The 18,894-nt window shown below is 60.8% G+C and overlaps 1 long non-coding RNA gene, 6 other non-coding genes and 1 pseudogene across 7 annotated transcripts; all 8 read right to left on the bottom strand.

The window, feature by feature from the left end:
• Positions 1-2,685: 2,685 nt before the first annotated feature.
• LOC114014990 (U2 spliceosomal RNA) lies at positions 2,686-2,874 on the bottom strand. Its single transcript, XR_003558707.2, has one exon. It is a non-coding gene; the product is annotated as a U2 spliceosomal RNA (small nuclear RNA).
• A 1,825-nt stretch (positions 2,875-4,699) lies between these two features.
• On the bottom strand, positions 4,700-4,888 carry LOC129735069 (U2 spliceosomal RNA). The gene has a single exon (XR_008730545.1). It is a non-coding gene; the product is annotated as a U2 spliceosomal RNA (small nuclear RNA).
• A 1,951-nt stretch (positions 4,889-6,839) lies between these two features.
• LOC129735063 (U2 spliceosomal RNA) lies at positions 6,840-7,028 on the bottom strand. Its single transcript, XR_008730538.1, has one exon. It is a non-coding gene; the product is annotated as a U2 spliceosomal RNA (small nuclear RNA).
• A 2,114-nt stretch (positions 7,029-9,142) lies between these two features.
• On the bottom strand, positions 9,143-9,334 carry LOC129735068 (U2 spliceosomal RNA). The gene has a single exon (XR_008730544.1). It is a non-coding gene; the product is annotated as a U2 spliceosomal RNA (small nuclear RNA).
• A 1,485-nt stretch (positions 9,335-10,819) lies between these two features.
• On the bottom strand, positions 10,820-11,009 carry LOC129735064 (U2 spliceosomal RNA). The gene has a single exon (XR_008730539.1). It is a non-coding gene; the product is annotated as a U2 spliceosomal RNA (small nuclear RNA).
• A 2,010-nt stretch (positions 11,010-13,019) lies between these two features.
• Positions 13,020-13,209, bottom strand: LOC129735067 (U2 spliceosomal RNA). Its single transcript, XR_008730543.1, has one exon. It is a non-coding gene; the product is annotated as a U2 spliceosomal RNA (small nuclear RNA).
• Positions 13,210-15,107: 1,898 nt separating this feature from the next.
• Positions 15,108-16,507, bottom strand: LOC129735062 (transmembrane protein 223-like; annotated as a pseudogene).
• A 219-nt stretch (positions 16,508-16,726) lies between these two features.
• On the bottom strand, positions 16,727-17,227 carry LOC129735059 (uncharacterized). Its single transcript, XR_008730536.1, has 3 exons — positions 17,045-17,227; positions 16,856-16,917; positions 16,727-16,739 (listed from the first exon to the last, which is right to left on the bottom strand). It is a non-coding gene; the product is annotated as an uncharacterized LOC129735059 (long non-coding RNA).
• Positions 17,228-18,894: the final 1,667 nt, after the last annotated feature.

The raw sequence follows: 18,894 nt of genomic DNA, 5'->3' as shown, positions 1-18,894 counted from the left end.
TGCTCTCCCAGTAAGCCCAGTACTGGGTGCCAGATCCCACCCAGTAAGACCAGTACTGGGTGCCAGATCCCACCCAGTAAGACCAGTACTGGGTGTTGGATCCCTCCCAATAAGCCCAGTACTGGGAGCCAGACCCGCCCAGTAAGCTAGACCCCTCCCAGTAAGCCCAGTACTGGGAGCCGGATCCCACCCAGTAAGATCAGTATTGGGAGCCAGATACCCTCCCAGTAAGCCCAGTACTGGGAGCCGGACCCCCCCAGTAAGCCCAGTACTGGGAGCCAGATACCCTCCCAGTAAGCCCAGTACTGGGTGCCGGATCCCTCCCCCCCAGTAAGTCCAGTACTGGGAGCCAGATACCCCCCCGCCCAGTAAGCCCAGTATCGGGAGTGGGATGCCCTCCCAGTAAGCCCAGTACTGGGAGCCAGATCCCCCCCAGTAAGCCCAGTACTGGGTGCCAAATCCCCTCCCAGTAAGCCCAGTACTGGGTGCCAGATCCCTCCCAGTAAGCTCAGTACTGGAAGCCGGACCCCCCCCAGTAAGCCCAGTACTGGGTGCCAGATCCACCCCAGTAAGCCCAGTACTGGGAGCCAGATCCCTCCCAGTAAGCCCAGTACTGGGTGCTGGATCCACCCACTAAGCCCAGTACTGGGAGCTGGAAGCCCTCCCAGTAAGATCAGTACTGGGTGCCAGATCCCTCCCAGTAAGCCCAGTACTGGGAGCCGGATGACCTCCCAGTAAGCCCAGTACTGGGAGCCGGATGCTCTCCCAGTAAGCCCAGTACTGGGTGCCAGATCCCACCCAGTAAGACCAGTACTGGGTGTTGGATCCCTCCCAATAAGCCCAGTACTGGGAGCCAGACCCGCCCAGTAAGCTAGACCCCTCCCAGTAAGCCCAGTACTGGGAGCCGGATCCCACCCAGTAAGATCAGTATTGGGAGCCAGATACCCTCCCAGTAAGCCCAGTACTGGGAGCCGGACCCCCCCAGTAAGCCCAGTACTGGGAGCCAGATACCCTCCCAGTAAGCCCAGTACTGGGTGCCGGATCCCTCCCCCCCAGTAAGTCCAGTACTGGGAGCCGGATACCCCCCCCCCCCAGTAAGCCCAGTATCGGGAGCGGGATGCCCTCCCAGTAAGCCCAGTACTGGGAGCCAGATCCCCCCCAGTAAGCCCAGTACTGGGTGCCAAATCCCCTCCCAGTAAGCCCAGTACTGGGTGCCGGACCCCTCCCAGTAAGCCCAGTACTGGGATCTGCATCCTGTCCCAGTAAGCCCAGTACTGGGTGCTGGTCCCCTCCCAGTAAGCCCAGTACTGGGTGCCAGACGCCCCCAGTAAGCCCAGTACTGGGTGTCAGATCCACCCACTAAGCCCAGTACTGGGTGCCGGATTCCCTCCCAGTAAGCCAGATACCCTCCCAGTAAGCCCAGTACTGGGAGCCGGATCCCAACCAGTAAGCCCAGTACTGGGTGCTGGACCCCCCCAGTAAGATCGGTACTGGGAGCCAGATCCCCTCCCAGTAAGCTCAGTACTGGAAGCCGGACCCCACCAGTAAGCCAGATCCCTCCCCCAGTAAGCCCAGTACTGGGTGCCAGATCCCTCCCAGTAAGCCCAGTACAGGGTGCCGGATCCCTCCCCCCCAGTAAGCCCAGTACTGGGAGCTGGATGCCCTCCCAGTAAGCCCAGTACTGGGAGCCGGATACCCTCCCAGTAAGCCCAGTACTGGGAGCCGTACACCTCCCAATAAGCCCAGTACTGGGTGCCAGAAACCCTCCCAGTAAGTCAGACCCCTCCCAGTAAGCCCAGTACTGGGAGCCGGATCCCCCACAGTAAGCCCAGTACTGGGTGTCATATCCCTTCCCATTAAGCCCAGTACTGGGTGCCAGATCCCTCCCAGTAAGCCCAGTACTGGGAGCCGGATGCCCTTCCAGTAAGCCCAGTACTGGGTGCCGGATCCACCCCCAGTAAGGCCAGTACTGGGAGCCGGATGCCCTCCCAGTAAGATAAGTACTGGGAGCCGGATGCCCTCCCAGTTAGATAAGTACTCGGAGCCGGATGACCTCCCAGTAAGCCCAGTACTGGGTGCCAGATCCCTCCCAGTAAGCCGAGTACTGGGAGCTGGATCCCCCCCAGTAAGCCCAGTAATGGGTGGCGGACCTCTCCCAGTAAGCCCAGTACTGGATGCCCCCCAGTAAGCTGACTATTGAAAGCCGGACCCCCCCAGTAAGTCCAGTACTGGGTGCCGGAAACCCCCCCCACTAAGCCCACTATTGGGAGCCAGAACCCCCCCAGTAAGCCCAAAACTCGGTGCCCGAACTCTCCTATATGCGGGCGGGGCGATGCTTCAGCACCACCCCCCGGGGCGGGGCCACGAGCGTCCGCGGCGCTCATTGGGGCGGCCCCGGAGGGGGCGTGGCCCGAACGAAACGCGGCCGGGAGCAGTGCGTGACCACGGCCAGGAGGCGCGGCCATGCAAATGAGGGGCGCTCAGCGGTGCGGGCCGAGCGGGAGGCGCGGCCATGCAAATGCGAAGCCGTCAGCGGCCCGCGGACACGGCTACGGGGCGTGGCCATGCAAACGAGCGGCGCGCAGCGCGGCTGCGGAACCGCAAGCCCGGAGGGGGCGCTGCGCGGCGGACGGCAGAGGCAGCGCGCTCGGTCGGTCTGTTCGTGAACCAGCAAGTAGCGCCCCGAGGGGCGGCACCGCGCCCGGCGGCACTGCAGGGCCGGGGCGATGCGCGGAGCGGGGGGAGCGAGCCCCGCACCCAACTCCCGCGCCCAAAAATCCGTTTAATATAAATCCTCGCTCGAGGACGTATCAGATATTAAACTGATAAGAACAGATACTACACTTGATCTTAGCCAAAAGGCCGAGAAGCGATGCCACGCCCACCGCGCGCCACGCGCCACCCGCACCCCCGCTGCCCACCACAACACGGACACCCCGCACACGACGCCCCATCGGGCCCGGCACGCGCCCCCGACGCTCCCCGCGCGCTGCCGGGGGGGCCCGCGCCCCCGGCGCCCCGCTGCGCCCCCGGCCCCGCCGCCCGCGGCGCTCCCGGCGGGTCCCGCGCGAGTCCTGGGTGCTGGATCTGCATAGCCCCGCCCACAACCAACCCTCTGCCCTCCGTCGTGCCCGCCCTGAGCTCCGCGCCCCGCGGATCGGCCCGCCGCACCCTGATTGGACCGCTGCTAACGAGAGTTGCATAGCCCCGCCCAAATCAGTACTCTGCCCTTCACAGTACCCGGACCAGATCTACAGGTCCCTCGTATTAGCCCGCCGCTCCATGATTGGCCCGCTGCGCTTCCTAATTTGCATGGCCACGCCTCTCATTTTCTACTTCGGAATGGAGCCCGCTCCGACCTGAGCTGCGCGCCCCGCGGATCGGCCCGCCGCACCCTGATTGGCCCGCTGAAACCGAGGTTTGACTGTCCCGCCCTGCCCCGCCCCCTTGCCGGCTATTTGCATAGTCCGCGCTGTGATTGGGCAGCGAGCGCTCCGCCCCCGCATTGCCCCTCCCCCTGGGACCATTCTTGTTTATTTTAACCTATTGTGCGGTTTTTGAGCCAAGCCGGGGCACTTTGGGCTCTTCCGGTGTCTCTCTACCCATTTCGGTGCACTTTAACCTATTCCAGTGGATTTTGGCCCATTCTGGTCCATTTTGGTCTGTTCTTTTGTATGTTAACCCATTCCGGTGCAGTTTGGCCCATGCCGGTGTATTTTGGCTCTTTCCGGTGGATTTTAACCCGTGCTGGTGAATTTTGGCCAATTCTGGTACATTTTAAGCCATTCCAGTGCGTTTCGGCTAATTCTGGTGCATTTTGAAGGCATTTTGGCCTTTCCACTGCATTTGGAGTCTTCTGGTGTATTTTGGGGCTGTTCTGGGGCAGTTTGGCTTCTTTTGGTCCAGTACTGGGAGCTGGATACCCCCCCAGTAAGCTCAGTACTGAGAGCCGGATGCCCTCCCAGTAAGCCCAGTACTGGGAGCCGGATGCCCTGCCAGTAAGCCTAGTACTAGGTGCTGGATCCCCCCAAGTAAGCCCAGTACTCGGTGCCGGATCCCTTCCTAGGAAGCCCAGTACTGCGTGCCGGATGCCCCGCCAGTAAGTCCAATACTGGGTGCCGGAAACACCCAGAAACCCAGTACTGGGAGCCGGACGCCCCCCCAGTAAGCCCCGTACTGGGAGCAGGATCCACTCCCAGTAAGACAAGTACTGAGAGCCGGATATCCCCCCTAGTAAGTCCAGTACTGGGTGCCGTACGCCTCCCAGTAAGCCCAGTACTGGGTGCCGGAACCCCCCAGTAAGCCCAGTACTCGGAGCCCGAACTCTGCAATATGCGCGCGGGGCGATGCTTCAGCGCCACGCCCCGGGGCGGGGCCACGAACGTCCGCGGCGCTCATTGGGGCGGCCCCGGAGGGGGCGTGGCCCGAACGAAACGCGGCCGGGAGCAGTGCGTGACCACGGCCAGGAGGCGCGGCCATGCAAATGAGGGGCGCTCCGCCGTGCGGGCCGAGCGGGAGGCGCGGCCATGCAAATGCGAAGCCGTCAGCGGCCCGCGGACACGGCTACGGGGCGTGGCCATGCAAACGAGCGGCGCGCAGCGCGGCTGCGGAACCGCAAGCCCGGAGGGGGCGCTGCGCGGCGGGCGGCAGAGGCAGCGCGCTCGGTCGGTCTGTTCGTGAACCAGCAAGTAGCGCCCCGAGGGGCGGCACCGCGCCCGGCGGCACTGCAGGGCCGGGGCGATGCGCGGAGCGGGGGGAGCGAGCCCCGCACCCAACTCCCGCGCCCAAAAATCCGTTTAATATAAGTCCTCGCTCGAGGACGTATCAGATATTAAACTGATAAGAACAGATACTACACTTGATCTTAGCCAAAAGGCCGAGAAGCGATGCCACGCCCACCGCGCGCCACGCGCCACCCGCACCCCCGCTGCCCACCACAACACGGACACCCCGCACACGACGCCCCACCGGGCCCGCCACGCGCCCCCGACGCTCCCCGCGCGCTGCCGGGGGGGCCCGCGCCCCCCGCGCCCCGCTGCGCCCCCGGCCCCGCCGCCCCCGGCGCTCCCGGCGGGCACCGCGCGAGTCCTGGGTGCCGGATCTGCATAGCCCCGCCCACAATCAACCCTCTGCCCACCGTCGTGCCCGCCCTGAGCTCCGCGCCCCGCGGATCGGCCCGCCGCACCCTGATTGGACCGCAGCCAATATGATTTCCATGGCCACGCCTCTCATTTTCCACTCCTGTATGGAGCCCGCCGTGAGCTCCGCGCCCCGCGGATCGGCCCGCCGCACCCTGATTGGCCCGCCCTGCCCCGCCCTCTTGCCGGCTATTTGCATAGTCCGCGCTGTGATTGGGCAGCGAGCGCCCCGCCCCCGCATTGCCCCTCCCACTGGGACCCTCCCCGGGTTTTGTTCTGGCTCATTTTAACCAATTTCAGGGTGGTTTGACCCGTTTTGGGTGACTCTGAGGCGTTTATTTAGATTCTCCTGGTGTATTCCTGCCCATTCGGGTCCATTTTAACCTTTTCTGGTGCGTTTTGGCCCATTCTCCCGTAGTTTGGCCCATTCTGGTGGATTACATATTTTGGTCCATTCTTGTTTATTTTAACCTATTCTGGTCCATTTTGAGCCATTCCGGGGCACTTTGGGCTCTTCCGGTGCCTCTCTACCCATTTCGGTGCACTTTAACCTATTCCAGTGGATTTTGGCCCATTCTGGTCCATTTTGGTCTGTTCTTTTGTATGTTAACCCATTCCGGTGCCGTTTGGCCCATGCCGGTGTATTTTGGCTCTTTCCGGTGGATTTTATCCCGTGCTGGTGAATTTCGGCCAATTCTGGTACATTTTAAGCCATTCCAGTGCGTTTCGGCCAATTCTGGTGCATTTTGGTGCATTTTGGCCTTTCCACTGCATTTGGAGTCTTCTGGTGTATTTTGGGGCTGTTCTGGGGCATTTTGGCTTCTTCTGGTCCAGTCCTGGGAGCCGGATGCCCTCCCAGTAAGCCCAGTACTGGGAGCCGGATACCCCCCCCCCAGTAAAACCCAGTACTGGGAGCCGGATACCACCCACAGTAAGCCCACTACCGGGAGCTGGATGCCCTGCCAGTAAGCCATGTACTAGGTGCTGGATCCCCCCCAGTAAGCCCAGTACTCGGTGCCGGATCCCTTCCTAGGAAGCCCAGTACCGCGTGCCGGATCCACTCCCAGTACGCCCAGTAGTGCGTGCCGGATGCCCCGCCAGTAAGCCCAAGACTGGATGCCGGAAACACCCAGTAAACCCCGTACTGGGAGCCGAATCCCCCCCAGTAAGCCCAGTACTGGGAGCAGGATCCACTCCCAGTAAGACAAGTACTGAGAGCCGGATATCCCCCCTAGTAAGTCCAGTACTGGGTGCCGTACCCCTCCCAGTAAGCCCAGTACTGGGTGCCGGAATCCCCCAGTAAGCCCAGTGCCCGGTGCCGGATTCCCCCAATATGCGGGCGGGGCGATGCTTCAGCGCCACGCCCCGGGGCGGGGCCACGAACGTCCGCGGCGCTCATTGGGGCGGCCCCGGAGGGGGCGTGGCCCGAACGAAACGCGGCCGGGAGCAGTGCGTGACCACGGCCAGGAGGCGCGGCCATGCAAATGAGGGGCGCTCAGCGGTGCGGGCCGAGCGGGAGGCGCGGCCATGCAAAATGCGAAGCCGTCAGCGGCCCGCGGACACGGCTACGGGGCGTGGCCATGCAAACGAGCGGCGCGCAGCGCGGCCGCGGAACCGCAAGCCCGGAGGGGGCGCTGCGCGGCGGGCGGCAGAGGCAGCGCGCTCGGTCGGTCTGTTCGTGAACCAACAAGTAGCGCCCCGAGGGGCGGCACCGCGCCCGGCGGCACTGCAGGGCCGGGGCGATGCGCGGAGCGGGGGGAGCGAGCCCCGCACCCAACTCCCGCGCCCAAAAATCCATTTAATATAAGTCCTCGCTCGAGGACGTATCAGATATTAAACTGATAAGAACAGATACTACACTTGATCTTAGCCAAAAGGCCGAGAAGCGATGCCACGCCCACCGCGCGCCACGCGCCACCCGCACCCCCGCTGCCCACCACAACACGGACACCCCGCACACGACGCCCCATCGGGCCCGGCACGCGCCCCCGACGCTCCCCGCGCGCTGCCGGGGGGGCCCGCGCCCCCGGCGCCCCGCTGCGCCCCCCGGCCCCGCCGCCCCCGGCGCTCCCGGCGGGCCCCGCGCGAGTCCTGGGTGCCGGATCTGCATAGCCCCCGCCCACAACCAACCCTCTGCCCTCCGTCGTGCCCGCCCTGAGCTCCGCGCCCCGCGGATTGGCCCGCTGCCAATCTGATTTGCATGGCCACGCCTCTCATTTTCCACTCCTGTATGGAGCCCGCCGTGAGCTCCGCGCCCCGCGGATCGGCCCGCCGCACCCTGATTGGCCCGACCTGCCCCGCCCTCTTGCCGGCTATTTGCATAGTCCGCGCTGTGATTGGGCAGCGAGCGCCCCGCCCCCGCATTGCCCCTCCCCCTGGGACCCTCCCCGGGTTCTGTTCTGGCTCATTTTAACCAATTTCAGGGTGGTTTGACCCGTTTTGGGTGACTCTGAGGCGTTTATTTAGATTCTCCTGGTGTATTCCAGTCCCATTCGGGTCCATTTTTAACCTTTTCTGGTGCGTTTTGGCCCATTCTCCCGTAGTTTGGCCCATTCTGGTGGATTACATATTTTGGTCCATTCTTGTTTATTTTAACCTATTCTGGTCCATTTTGAGCCATTCCGGGGCACTTTGGGCTCTTCCGGTGCCTCTCTACCCATTTCGGTGCACTTTAACCTATTCCAGTGGATTTTGGCCCATTCTGGTCCATTTTGGTCTGTTCTTTTGTATGTTAACCCATTCCGGTGCAGTTTGGCCCATGCCGGTGTATTTTGGCTCTTTCCGGTGGATTTTAACCCGTTCTGGTGAATTTCGGCCAATTCTGGTACATTTTAAGCCATGCCAGTGCGTTTCGGCCAATTCTGGTGCATTTTGGTGCATTTTGGCCTTTCCACTGCATTTGGAGTCTTCTGGTGTATTTTGGGGCTGTTCTGGGGCATTTTGGCTTCTTCTGGTCCAGTCCTGGGAGCCGGATGCCCTCCCAGTAAGCCCAGTACTGAGAGCCGGATGCCCTCCCAGTAAGCCCAGTACTGGGATCCGGATACCCCACCCCAGTAAAACCCAGTACTGGGAGCCGGATACCACCCACAGTAAGCCCACTACTGGGAGCCGGATGCCCTGCCAGTAAGCCATGTACTAGGTGCTGGATCACCCCCAGTAAGCCCAGTACTCGGTGCCGGATCCCTTCCGAGGAAGCCCAGTACCGCGTGCCGGATCCACTCCCAGTAAGCCCAGTAGTGCGTGCCGAGATGCCCTGCCAGTAAGCCCAAGACTGGGTGCCGGAAACACCCAGTAAGTCCAATACTGGGTGCCCGGAAACACCCAGTAAGCCAAGTAGTGGAAGCCGGATCTCCCCCCCCAGTAAGCCCAGTACTGCGTGCTGGATTTCACCCCAGTAAACCCCGTACTAGGAGCCGAATCCCACCCAGTAAGCCCAGTACTGGGAGCCGGATATCCCCCCAGTAAGCCCCCGTACTGGGAGCAGGATCCACTCCCAGTAAGACAAGTACTGAGAGCCGGATATCCCCCCTAGTAAGTCCAGTACTGGGTGCCGTACGCCTCCCAGTAAGCCCAGTACTGGGTGTCGGAACCCCCCCACTAAGCCCAGTGCCCGGTGCCGGATTCCCCCAATATGCGGGCGGGGCGATGCTTCAGCGCCACGCCCCGGGGCGGAGCCACGAACGTCCGCGGCGCTCACTGGGGCGCGCCCAGGAGGGGGGCGTGGCCCGAACGAAACGCGGCCGGGAGCAGTGCGTGACCACGGCCAGGAGGCGCGGCCATGCAAATGAGGGGCGCTCAGCGGTGCGGGCCGAGCGGGAGGCGCGGCCATGCAAATGCGAAGCCCGTCAGCGGCCCGCGGACACGGCTACGGGGCGTGGCCATGCAAACGAGCGGCGCGCAGCGCGGCTGCGGAACCGCAAGCCCGGAGGGGGGCGATGCGCGGCGGGCGGCAGAGGCAGCGCGCTCGGAGTCGGTCTGTTCGTGAACCAGCAAGTAGCGCCCCGAGGGGCGGCACCGCGCCCGGCGGCACTGCAGGGCCGGGGCGATGCGCGGAGCGGGGGGAGCGAGCCCCGCACCCAACTCCCGCGCCCAAAAATCCGTTTAATATAAGTCCTCGCTCGAGGACGTATCAGATATTAAAACTGATAAGAACAGATACTAACACTTGATCTTAGCCAAAAGGCCCGAGAAGCGATGCCACGCCCACCGCGCGCCACGCGCCACCCGCACCCCCGCTGCCCACCACAAACACGGACACCCCGCACACCACGCCCCCACCGGGCCCGGCACGCGCCCCCGACGCTCCCCGCGCGCGCTGCCGGGGGGGCCCCGCGCCTCCCCCGCGCCCCGCTGCGCCCCCGGCCCCAGCCGCCCGCGGCGCTCACCGGCGGGCCCCGCGCGGGTGCAGGGTGCCGGATCTGCATAGCCCCCGCCCACAACCAACCCTCTGCCCTCCGTCGTGCCCGCCCTGAGCTCCGCGCCCCGCGGATCGGCCCGCCGCACCCTGATTGGACCGCTGCTAAACCGAGAGTTGCATAGCCCCGCCCAAATCAGTACTGCGGGCCCTTCACAGTACCCGGACCAGATCTACAGGTCCCTCGTATTAGCCCGCCGCTCCATGATTGGCCCGCTGCGCTTCCTAATTTGCATGGCCACGCCTCTCATTTTCTACTTCGGAATGGAGCCCGCTCTGACCTGAGCTGCGCGCCCCCGCGGATCGGCCCGCCGCACCCTGATTGGCCCGCTGAAACAGAGGTTTGACTGTCCCGCCCTGCCCCGCCCCCTTGCCGGCTATTTGCATAGTCCGCGCTGTGATTGGGCAGCGAGCGCTCCGCCCCCGCATTGCCCCTCCCCCTGGGACCATTCTTGTTTATTTTTAACCTATTGTGCGGTTTTTGAGCCAAGCCGGGGCACTTTGGGCTCTTCCGGTGTCTCTCTAACCATTTCGGTGCACTTTAACCTATTCCAGTGGATTTTGGCCCATTCTGGTCCATTTTGGTCTGTCCTTTTGTATGTTAACCCATTCCGGTGCAGTTTGGCCCATGCCGGTGTATTTTGGCTCTTTCCGGTGGATTTTAACCCGTGCTGGTGAATTTTGGCCAATTCTGGTACATTTTAAGCCATTCCAGTGCGTTTCGGCCAATTCTGGTGCATTTTGAAGGCATTTTGGGCCCTTGCAACTGCATTTGGAGTCTTCTGGTGTATTTTGGAGCTGTTCTGGGGCATTTTGGCTTCTTCTGGTCCAGTCCTGGGAGCCGGACGCCTCCCAGCAAGACCAGTACCTGGGTGCCGGATACCTCCCAGTAAGCGCAGCAGTTGCTCCTGGACCCCCTCCCAGTAAGCTCCGTACCGGCCACGAACGTCCGCGGCGCTCATTGGGGCAGCCCACGAGGGGGCGTGGCCCGAACGAAACGCGGCCGGAGGAGCAGTGCGTGACCACGGCCAGGAGGCGCGGCCATGCAAATGAGGGGCGCTCAGCGGTGCGGGCCGAGCGGGAGGCGCGGCCATGCAAATGCGAAGCCGTCAGCGGCCCGCGGACACGGCTACGGGGCGTGGCCCATGCAAACGAGCGGCGCGCAGCGCGGCTGCGGAACCGCAAGCCCGGAGGGGGCGCTGCGCGGCGGGCGGCAGAGGGCAGCGCGCTCGGTCGGTCTGTTCGTGAACCAGCAAGTAGCGCCCCGAGGGGCGGCACCGCGCCCGGCGGCACTGCAGGGCCGGGGCGATGCGCGGAGCGGGGGGAGCGAGCCCCGCACCCAACTCCCGCGCCCCAAAAATCCGTTTAATATAAGTCCTCGCTCGAGGACGTATCAGATATTAAACTGATAAGAACAGATACTACACTTGATCTTAGCCAAAAGGCCGAGAAGCGATGCCACGCCCACCGCGCGCCCACGCGCCACCCGCACCCCCGCTGCCCACCACAACACGGACACCCCGCACACGACGCCCCACCGGGCCCGGCACGCGCCCGCCCGACGCTCCCCGCGCGCTGCCGGGGGGGCCCGCGCCCCCCGCGCCCCCGCTGCGCCCCCGGCGCCGCCGCCCGCGGCGCTCCGCGCGGGCCCCCGCGCGAGTCCTGGGTGCTGGATCTGCATAGCCCCGCCCACAACCAACCCTCTGCCCTCCGTCGTGCCCGCCCTGAGCTCCGCGCCCCGCGGATCGGCCCGCCGCACCCTGATTGGCCCGACCTGCCCCGCCCTCTTGCCGGCTATTTGCATAGTCCGCGCTGTGATTGGGCAGCGAGCGCCCCGCCCCCCGCATTGCCCCTCCCCCTGGGACACCCCCCCGGATTTTGTTCCCGCTCACTTTAACCTATTTCAGGGGGTTTGGCCCATTTTGGGTGTCTCTGGGGCGTTTATTTAGATTCTCCTGGTGTATTCCTGCCCATTCGGGTCCATTTTAACCTTTTCTGGTGCGTTTTGGCCCATTCTCCCCGTAGTTTGGCCCATTCTGGTGGATTACATATTTTGGTCCTTTTCTTGTTTATTTTAACCTATTCTGGTCCATTTTGAGCCATTCCGGGGCACTTTGGGCTCTTCCGGTGCCTCTCTACCCATTTCGGTGCACTTTAACCTATTCCAGTGGATTTTGGCCCATTCTGGTCCATTTTGGTCTGTTCTTTTGTATGTTAAACCCATTCCGGTGCCGTTTGGCCCATGCGGTGTATTTTGGCTCTTTCCGGTGGATTTTAACCCGTGCTGGTGAATTTTGGCCAATTCTGGTACATTTTAAAGCCATGCCAGTGCGTTTCGGCCAATTCTGGTGCATTTTGGTGCATTTTTGGCCTTTCCACTGCATTTGGAGTCTTCTGGTGTATTTTGGGGCTGTTCTGGGGCATTTTGGCTTCTTCTCGTCCAGTCCTGGGAGCTGGATCCCCCCCCCCAGTAAGCCCAGTACTGAGAGCCGGATGCCCTCCCCAGTAAGCCCAGTACTGGGAGCCGGATACCCCCCCCCAGTAAAAACCCAGTACTGGGAGCCGGATACCACCCACAGTAAGCCCACTACTGGGAGCCGGATGCCCTGCCAGTAAGCCATGTACTAGGTGCTGGATCACCCCCAGTAAGCCCAGTACTCGGTACCCGGATCTCCTTCCGAGGAAGCCCAGTACCGCGTGCGCGGATCCACTGCCAGTAAGCCCAGTACTGCGTGCTGGATGCCCCACCAGTAAGCCCAAGACTGGGTGCCGGAAACACCCTGTAAGCCAAGTAGTGGAAGCCGGATCCTCCCCCCCAGTAAGCCCCGTACTGCGTGCTGGATTCACCCCAGTAAACCCCGTACTAGGAGCCGAATCCCCCCCCAGTAAGCCCAGTACTGGGAGCCGGACGCCCCCCCAGTAAGCCCCGTACTGGGAGCAGGATCCACTCCCAGTAAGACAAGTACTGAGAGCCGGATACCCCCCCTAGTAAGTCCAGTACTGGGTGCCGTACGCCTCCCAGTAAGCCCAGTACTGGGTGCCGGAACCCCCCAGTAAGCCCAGTGTCCGGTGCCGGATGCCCCCAATATGCGGGCGGGGCGATGCTTCAGCGCCACGCCCCGGGGCGGGGCCACTAACGTCCGCGGCGCTCACTGGGGCGGCCCAGGAGGGGGCGTGGCCCGAACGAAACGCGGCCGGGAGCAGTGCGTGACCCACGGCCCAGGAGGCGCGGCCATGCAAAATGAGGGGCGCTCAGCGGTGCGGGGCCGAGCGGGAGGCGCGGCCATGCAAATGCGAAGCCGTCAGCGGCCCGCGGACACGGCTACGGGGCGTGGCCATGCAAACGAGCGGCGCGCAGCGCGGCCTGCGGAACCGCAAGCCCGGAGGGGGCGCTGCGCGCGCGCGGCGGGCGGCAGAGGCAGCGCGCTCGGTCGGTCTGTTCGTGAACCAGCAAGTAGCGCCCCGAGGGGGCCGGCACCCGCGCCCGGCGGCACTGCAGGGCCGGGGCGATGCACGGAGCGGGGGGAAGCGAGCCCCGCACCCAACTCCGCGCCCAAAAATCCGTTTAATATAAGTCCTCGCTCGAGGACGTATCAGATATTAAACTGATAAGAACAGATACTACACTTGATCTTAGCCAAAAGGCCGAGAAGCGATGCCACGCCCACCGCGCGCCGACGCGCCACCCGCACCCCCCGCTGCCCACCACAACACGGACACCCCGCACACGACGCCCCACCGGGCCCGCCACGCGCCCCCGACGCTCCCCGCGCGCTGCCGGGGGGGCCCGCGCCCCCCCGCGCTCCGCTGCGCCCCCCGGCCCCGCCGCCCCGCGGCGCTCCGCGCGGGCCCCGCGCGGGTGCTGGGTGCCGGATCTGCATAGCCCCGCCCACAACCAACCCTCTGCCCTCCGTCGTGCCCGCCCTGAGCTCCGCGCCCCGCGGATCGGCCCGCCGCACCCTGATTGGACCGCTGCTAACCGAGAGTTGCATAGCCCCCGCCCAAATCAGTACTCTGCCCTTCACAGTACCCCGGACCAGATCTACAGGTCCCTCGTATTAGCCCGCCGCTCCATGATTGGCCCGCTGCGCTTCCTAATTTGCATGGCCACGCCTCTCATTTTCTACTTCGGAATGGAGCCCGCTCCGACCTGAGCTGCGCGCCCCGCGGATCGGCCCCGCCGCACCCTGATTGGCCCGCTGAAGACCGAGGTTTGACTGTCCCGCCCCTGCCCCGCCCCCTTGCCGGCTATTTGCATAGTCCGCGCTGTGATTGGGCAGCGAGCGCTCCGCCCCCGCATTGCCCCTCCCCCTGGGACCATTCTTGTTTATTTTAACCTATTCTGCGGTTTTTGAGCCAAGCCGGGGCACTTTGGGCTCTTCCGGTGTCTCTCTACCCATTTCGGTGCACTTTAACCTATTCCAGTGGATTTTGGCCCATTCTGCGTCTATTTTGGTCTGTTCTTTTGTACGTTAACCCATTCCGGTGCAGTTTGGCCCATGCCGGTGTATTTTGGCCCCCTTCTGGTGGATTTTAATCTCCGTGGCTGGTGTATCTTGGCCAATTTTGGTGCATTTTGAGGTGTTTTGGGGCCTTCCTCTGCCTTTGGACACTTCTGTTGCATTTTGGGGCTGTTCTGGGGCATTTTGGCTTATTCTGGTCCATTTTCACCCATTCTAGAGTATTTTGACACATTCTGGTGCTGTGTCTGCTTTTCTGGTGCATTTTAAACCCGTTCTGGTTTATTTTGGCCAATTCTGGTGCATTTTGGCCCATTTTGGGTAATTGCAAAATATTTTAAGCTATTCTGGTGTATTTTGGCCCATTTTCGGTGATTCCTGTGTATTTTAACCCATTCTGAGACATTTTGGCCAATTCTGGTGTATTTCAGCCCATTTGGGGACATTCCGGGCAATTCCATTGTATTTTAACCTGTTCTGGTGCATTTTTGGCCAATTCTGGTGTATTTTGGGGCAATTCCAGTATATTTTAACCTATTCTGGTGTAATTTGGGCAATTACAGTGAGTTTTGGAGCGTTTTGGTGTATCTTGGGCAATTCTGGTGTATTTTAGGAAATTCTGATATATTTTGGAGCATTTCGGGTGATTACAGTGTATTTTGGCCCATTTTGCATAGTTCCTGGTGTATTTTAAATTATTGTGGTCTTTTTTGGCCATTTTGGGTGATTCTGGTGTAATTTCGGCCATTTTTGGGCGATTCCAGTGTATTTTGGGCGATTCCAGTGTATTTTGGGTGATTACAGTGTATTTTGGGTGATTACAGTGTATTTTGGCCCATTTTGGGCGATTCCAGTGTATTTTAACCTATTCTGGTGCATTTTGGCCCATTCTGGTGTATTTTGAGCTATTGGAGTAATTTTAACCTATTCTGGTGTATTTTGGTCCATTTTGGTGCATTTTGGGCAATTCCAGTGCATTTTAACCTTCCCTGGTGTGTTTTGGCCCATTTCAGGCGATTCTAGTATATTTTTAACCTATTTCTGGGGCATTTCTGGCCCGTTCTGGTGTATTTTAAACCTTTTGCGGTGCCATTTTTACGGGTGATTTTGGTGCCATTTAACCCATTCCGGTGCCACCAAGGGGGGCCCATCCCCCACGTCACCCCACTGCGCAGCCAGACGAGGGGGTGAGTCACAGTTTATTTTAGGGGGGGGGGGGCTCCAACAGTCCCAGCCCCCCCCCCTTTCAAGTCCTATAGCTTGCGGTAGGGCGCCGACAGTGATGTCGAAGAGGCGGGGGTTGCAGAGCTGCCCCCCCTTATCCAGCAGGAAGTAGAAGGGTCGGCCCTTGACCTTGAGGGGGATGGCGGCCGGCACCTCGGAGCGGTGAGCGCGGCAGGAGACGTGGCGTAAGGGGACGGTGAAGGTGGGGCCCCTGCCCTACCCCCAGGGGGCCGTGGGTGCTGATGGTCACCTCGGTGCCCCCCCCTCAGCAGCGTCACCCGCCGGACGCGGCGCGCAGGGGGAACAGGCAGCCGGCCCGCCCACGATCAGGGAGCCTGGGGGGGGGGGGGGGGGGGCAGGGGCTTTGTGTTAGTGTGGCCCCCAGGGTGGGGAATGAGCTGCACCCCCCAGCTCCCCTGAGCCCCCCACCAGCTCTCCCCCGGGGCCAAGCCCCCCAGCACCCCCAACCCTCCCCATGCTCCCTGCAGGCCCAAGACCCCCCTAATACCCCCCCCCACACCGGGCCCCTGCGCTCCCTCCACGCTCAAGACCCCCCCCTGCTCCGCCCGGTGCCTGGACCTGACTCCCCACTCCACCCGCCCCCCAACGGACCCAGGCCCCCTGTGCTGCCCCCCAGGGCCGAGCCTCACCCCGGCTCCCCTAAACCCCCCTGATGCTGCCAGACCCGGCCACCCCCCCCCCCCCCCCCCCAAGGGCCCGGGCCCCCTGCGCTCCCCACCCGGGGCCGATTTCCCCTCCCCAGACCCCAACCCCCCCCGCTCCCCTGGCTCAAGCCCCTCCTCCAGGCCCGACACCCCCCGCCCTGTGGCCCAGGCCCGCCTCCCCCTACCATGACCACCCCCCGCCCCCCGTCACCGGTACCGAGGGTGAGGCAGGAGGCGGTGAAGCCGAAGCGCCATTTGTTGTCGCGGGGCCGGAGCGGATCGTCGGTGTCGGTGCCGGGCGCGGGGCGCAGCGCGGTGAAGGCGAAAGTGAGCCAGGTAGGCCCAGAACAGGCCCTGCCCCGCGCAAAACAACCCGGCCAAGCGGAAAAACCGGCCCCGTTTCGTGCCGGAACAGCACCACGATCCCGGGGCACACCGCGGCCGCCGCTTCCAGCGCCGCCCGGGCCCGCTCCGCCGCGCCGCCATTCCTCTCGCTTCACCCCGACTTCCGGGGTCACGCCCGCCAAGGGCGTCACTTCCGGTGTCAGGCACCCCTTGCCTCGACTTCCGGCGCCCCTCCGCCCGACTTCCGGCGCCGTCCGCCATCTTTGCGTTGGGCGTGAAGCGCCGCCGCCCTCACCCCGCTCTCTTAAAGGCGCCGCGCACCCCCGCCCGCCCCGAGCGTTGAAACGGGATCGATTTATTTTATTTATTTTACAAAACAATTGGGAAGCAAAAGGCCGGGAAAAGGGGGGGAGGAGGGGGGGGCAGGAGGGAGGGGGAAAGGGAGGTGCCCGCTCACTTCAGAAACGCCACCTCTGGGATTTTTCCCTTCCAGCTGTTAAAAAAAAAAAAAAAAAAAAAGGGGTGTGGGGGAGGGTGCTCAATGTGGTGTGCCCCCCTGGGGAGGGGGGATGGGGGGTGTGGAAAGCCCCCTGCCCCCCAAAACCCCACCTTGAGCTGGGTGAAGACCTGCCCGGCCCCTTCCGTAATCCCAATCGTTATCCTGGAGACACCTGAGGAATGGGGAGGGGGTGGGAAAAAAAAAAATAAAAAAAAATGATGGAGAGGGGTGGGGGTCTCCTTCCTCCCCCTCCCCCCCCCCCCCCCCCCAAAAAAAAAAAAAAAACCCAAAAAACTCACTTCTGCGACCACTCGAGGTTCATAGCCAGACTGCATGGAGAAGGCGGCCAGCATCTCCTGCTGCTCGCTCCGAGAGGGTGGGCACGGGGCTGGAGGAGGGGGTGGGGGCCGGCATGACGAAGGCTTTGCGGATCTCCTCGGTGCTGGCGTTCCTAACGAAGAGCTCGTCGTTAACGATGCACAACCTGGGGGGGGGGGGGGAGGGGGGTGGAGGCAGAAGGTTAAATGAGGAAGGGGGTGGGGGGGAGGTGAAAGGGAGAGGACCCCCCATGCTCCCAACGCCCCCCCCCCCCCCGCCCCCGGCACCAAAAAGCTTGGGGGGGCTTTCACAATCTAGATGATTCCGTAATTAATAATGACGCTGATTAATTATAGGAATGGTCCAATACCAAGCTGATGGTCTCACAGGGTCTCCTCCAACCTAAACGATTCCGTAATTAATTATATTAATGAATCTACACCAACCCAATGGTCCCAAAGGGTCTCCTCAACTTAAACTATTAATTAATTAAATTATATTGATGATCCTATACCAACCCAATGGTCTTAAGGAGTCTCCTCCAACCTAAAACGATTCATTAATTAATTATATTAATGATCCTATACCAACCCAATGGCCTGAAGGAATCTCCTCCAACCTAAAACGATTCCATAATTAATTATATTAATGAATCTATACCAAGCCAATTGTCTTAAGGAGACTCCTCCAACCTAAATGATTCCATAATTAATTATATTAATGAATCTACACCAACCCAATGGTCTCAAAGGGTCTACTCCAACCTAAACGATTGCATAATTAATTATATTAATGAATCCTATACCGGCTCGATATCAAAGGGTCTCCTCCAACCTAAACAATTCCGTAATTAATTATATTAATGAATCTATACTAACCCAATGGTCTTAAGGGGTCTCCTCCAACCTGATTCATTAATTAATTAATATTAACGATCCTATAGCAACACCAATGGTCTTAAGGAGTCTCCTCCAAACTAAATGACTGCATAATTAATTATATTAATGATTCGATAACAACCCAATTGGTCTTAAGGGGTCTCCTCCAACCTAAACGATTCCGTAATTAATTTATATTAATGAATCTACACTAATCCAATGGTCCCAAAGGGTCTCCTCCAACTTAAACAATTAATTAATTATATTGATGATCCTATACCAACCCAATGGTCTTAAGGAGTCTCCTACAACCTAAACAATTCCGTAATTAATATATATTAACGAATCTATACCGAGCTGATGGTCTCAAAGGGTCTCCTCCAACCTAAACAATTCATTAATTAATTATATTAATGAATCTATAAACAACCCAATGGTCTTAAGGAGTCTCCTCCAACCTAAACGATTCATAATTAATTATATTAAATGATTCTGTAACGGCTCAATATCAAAAGGTCTCCTCCAACCTAACTGATTAATTAATTCATTAATATAAATGATCCTATAACAACCCAGTGGTCTCAAAGGAGTTTTCCTCCAACTTTAATATAATTAATTAATTAATGGTTTATGATCCCATACCAACCCAATGGTCTCAAAGGGTCTCCTCCAACCTAAACGATTCATTAATTAATTATATTAAATGATCCTATACCGGCTCGAGTCTTAATGGTCTCTTCCAATGTAACCGATTCCGTGATTAATTACATTAACGATTTGTTACCGACTCGATCTCGAAGGGGCTTTTCCAACCTAAACGATTCCACGGCTCGTTTAATTAATTAATCCACCCCCCCTCCCCCATCTCAGGAGCCCCTCCCAACCTGCAGAACCCTCCCGCTAATTACACTAATGACTCCGGCCCCCCCCTCCCCCTCCCCCACCCTACAATC

Source organism: Falco cherrug, unplaced genomic scaffold (assembly GCF_023634085.1).
Source record: "Falco cherrug isolate bFalChe1 unplaced genomic scaffold, bFalChe1.pri scaffold_259, whole genome shotgun sequence".
In the NCBI taxonomy this organism is placed as follows: Eukaryota; Metazoa; Chordata; class Aves; order Falconiformes; family Falconidae; genus Falco; species Falco cherrug.
Note: the sequence above shows the minus strand (reverse complement) of the source record. Positions and strands in the feature narration are given on the sequence as shown.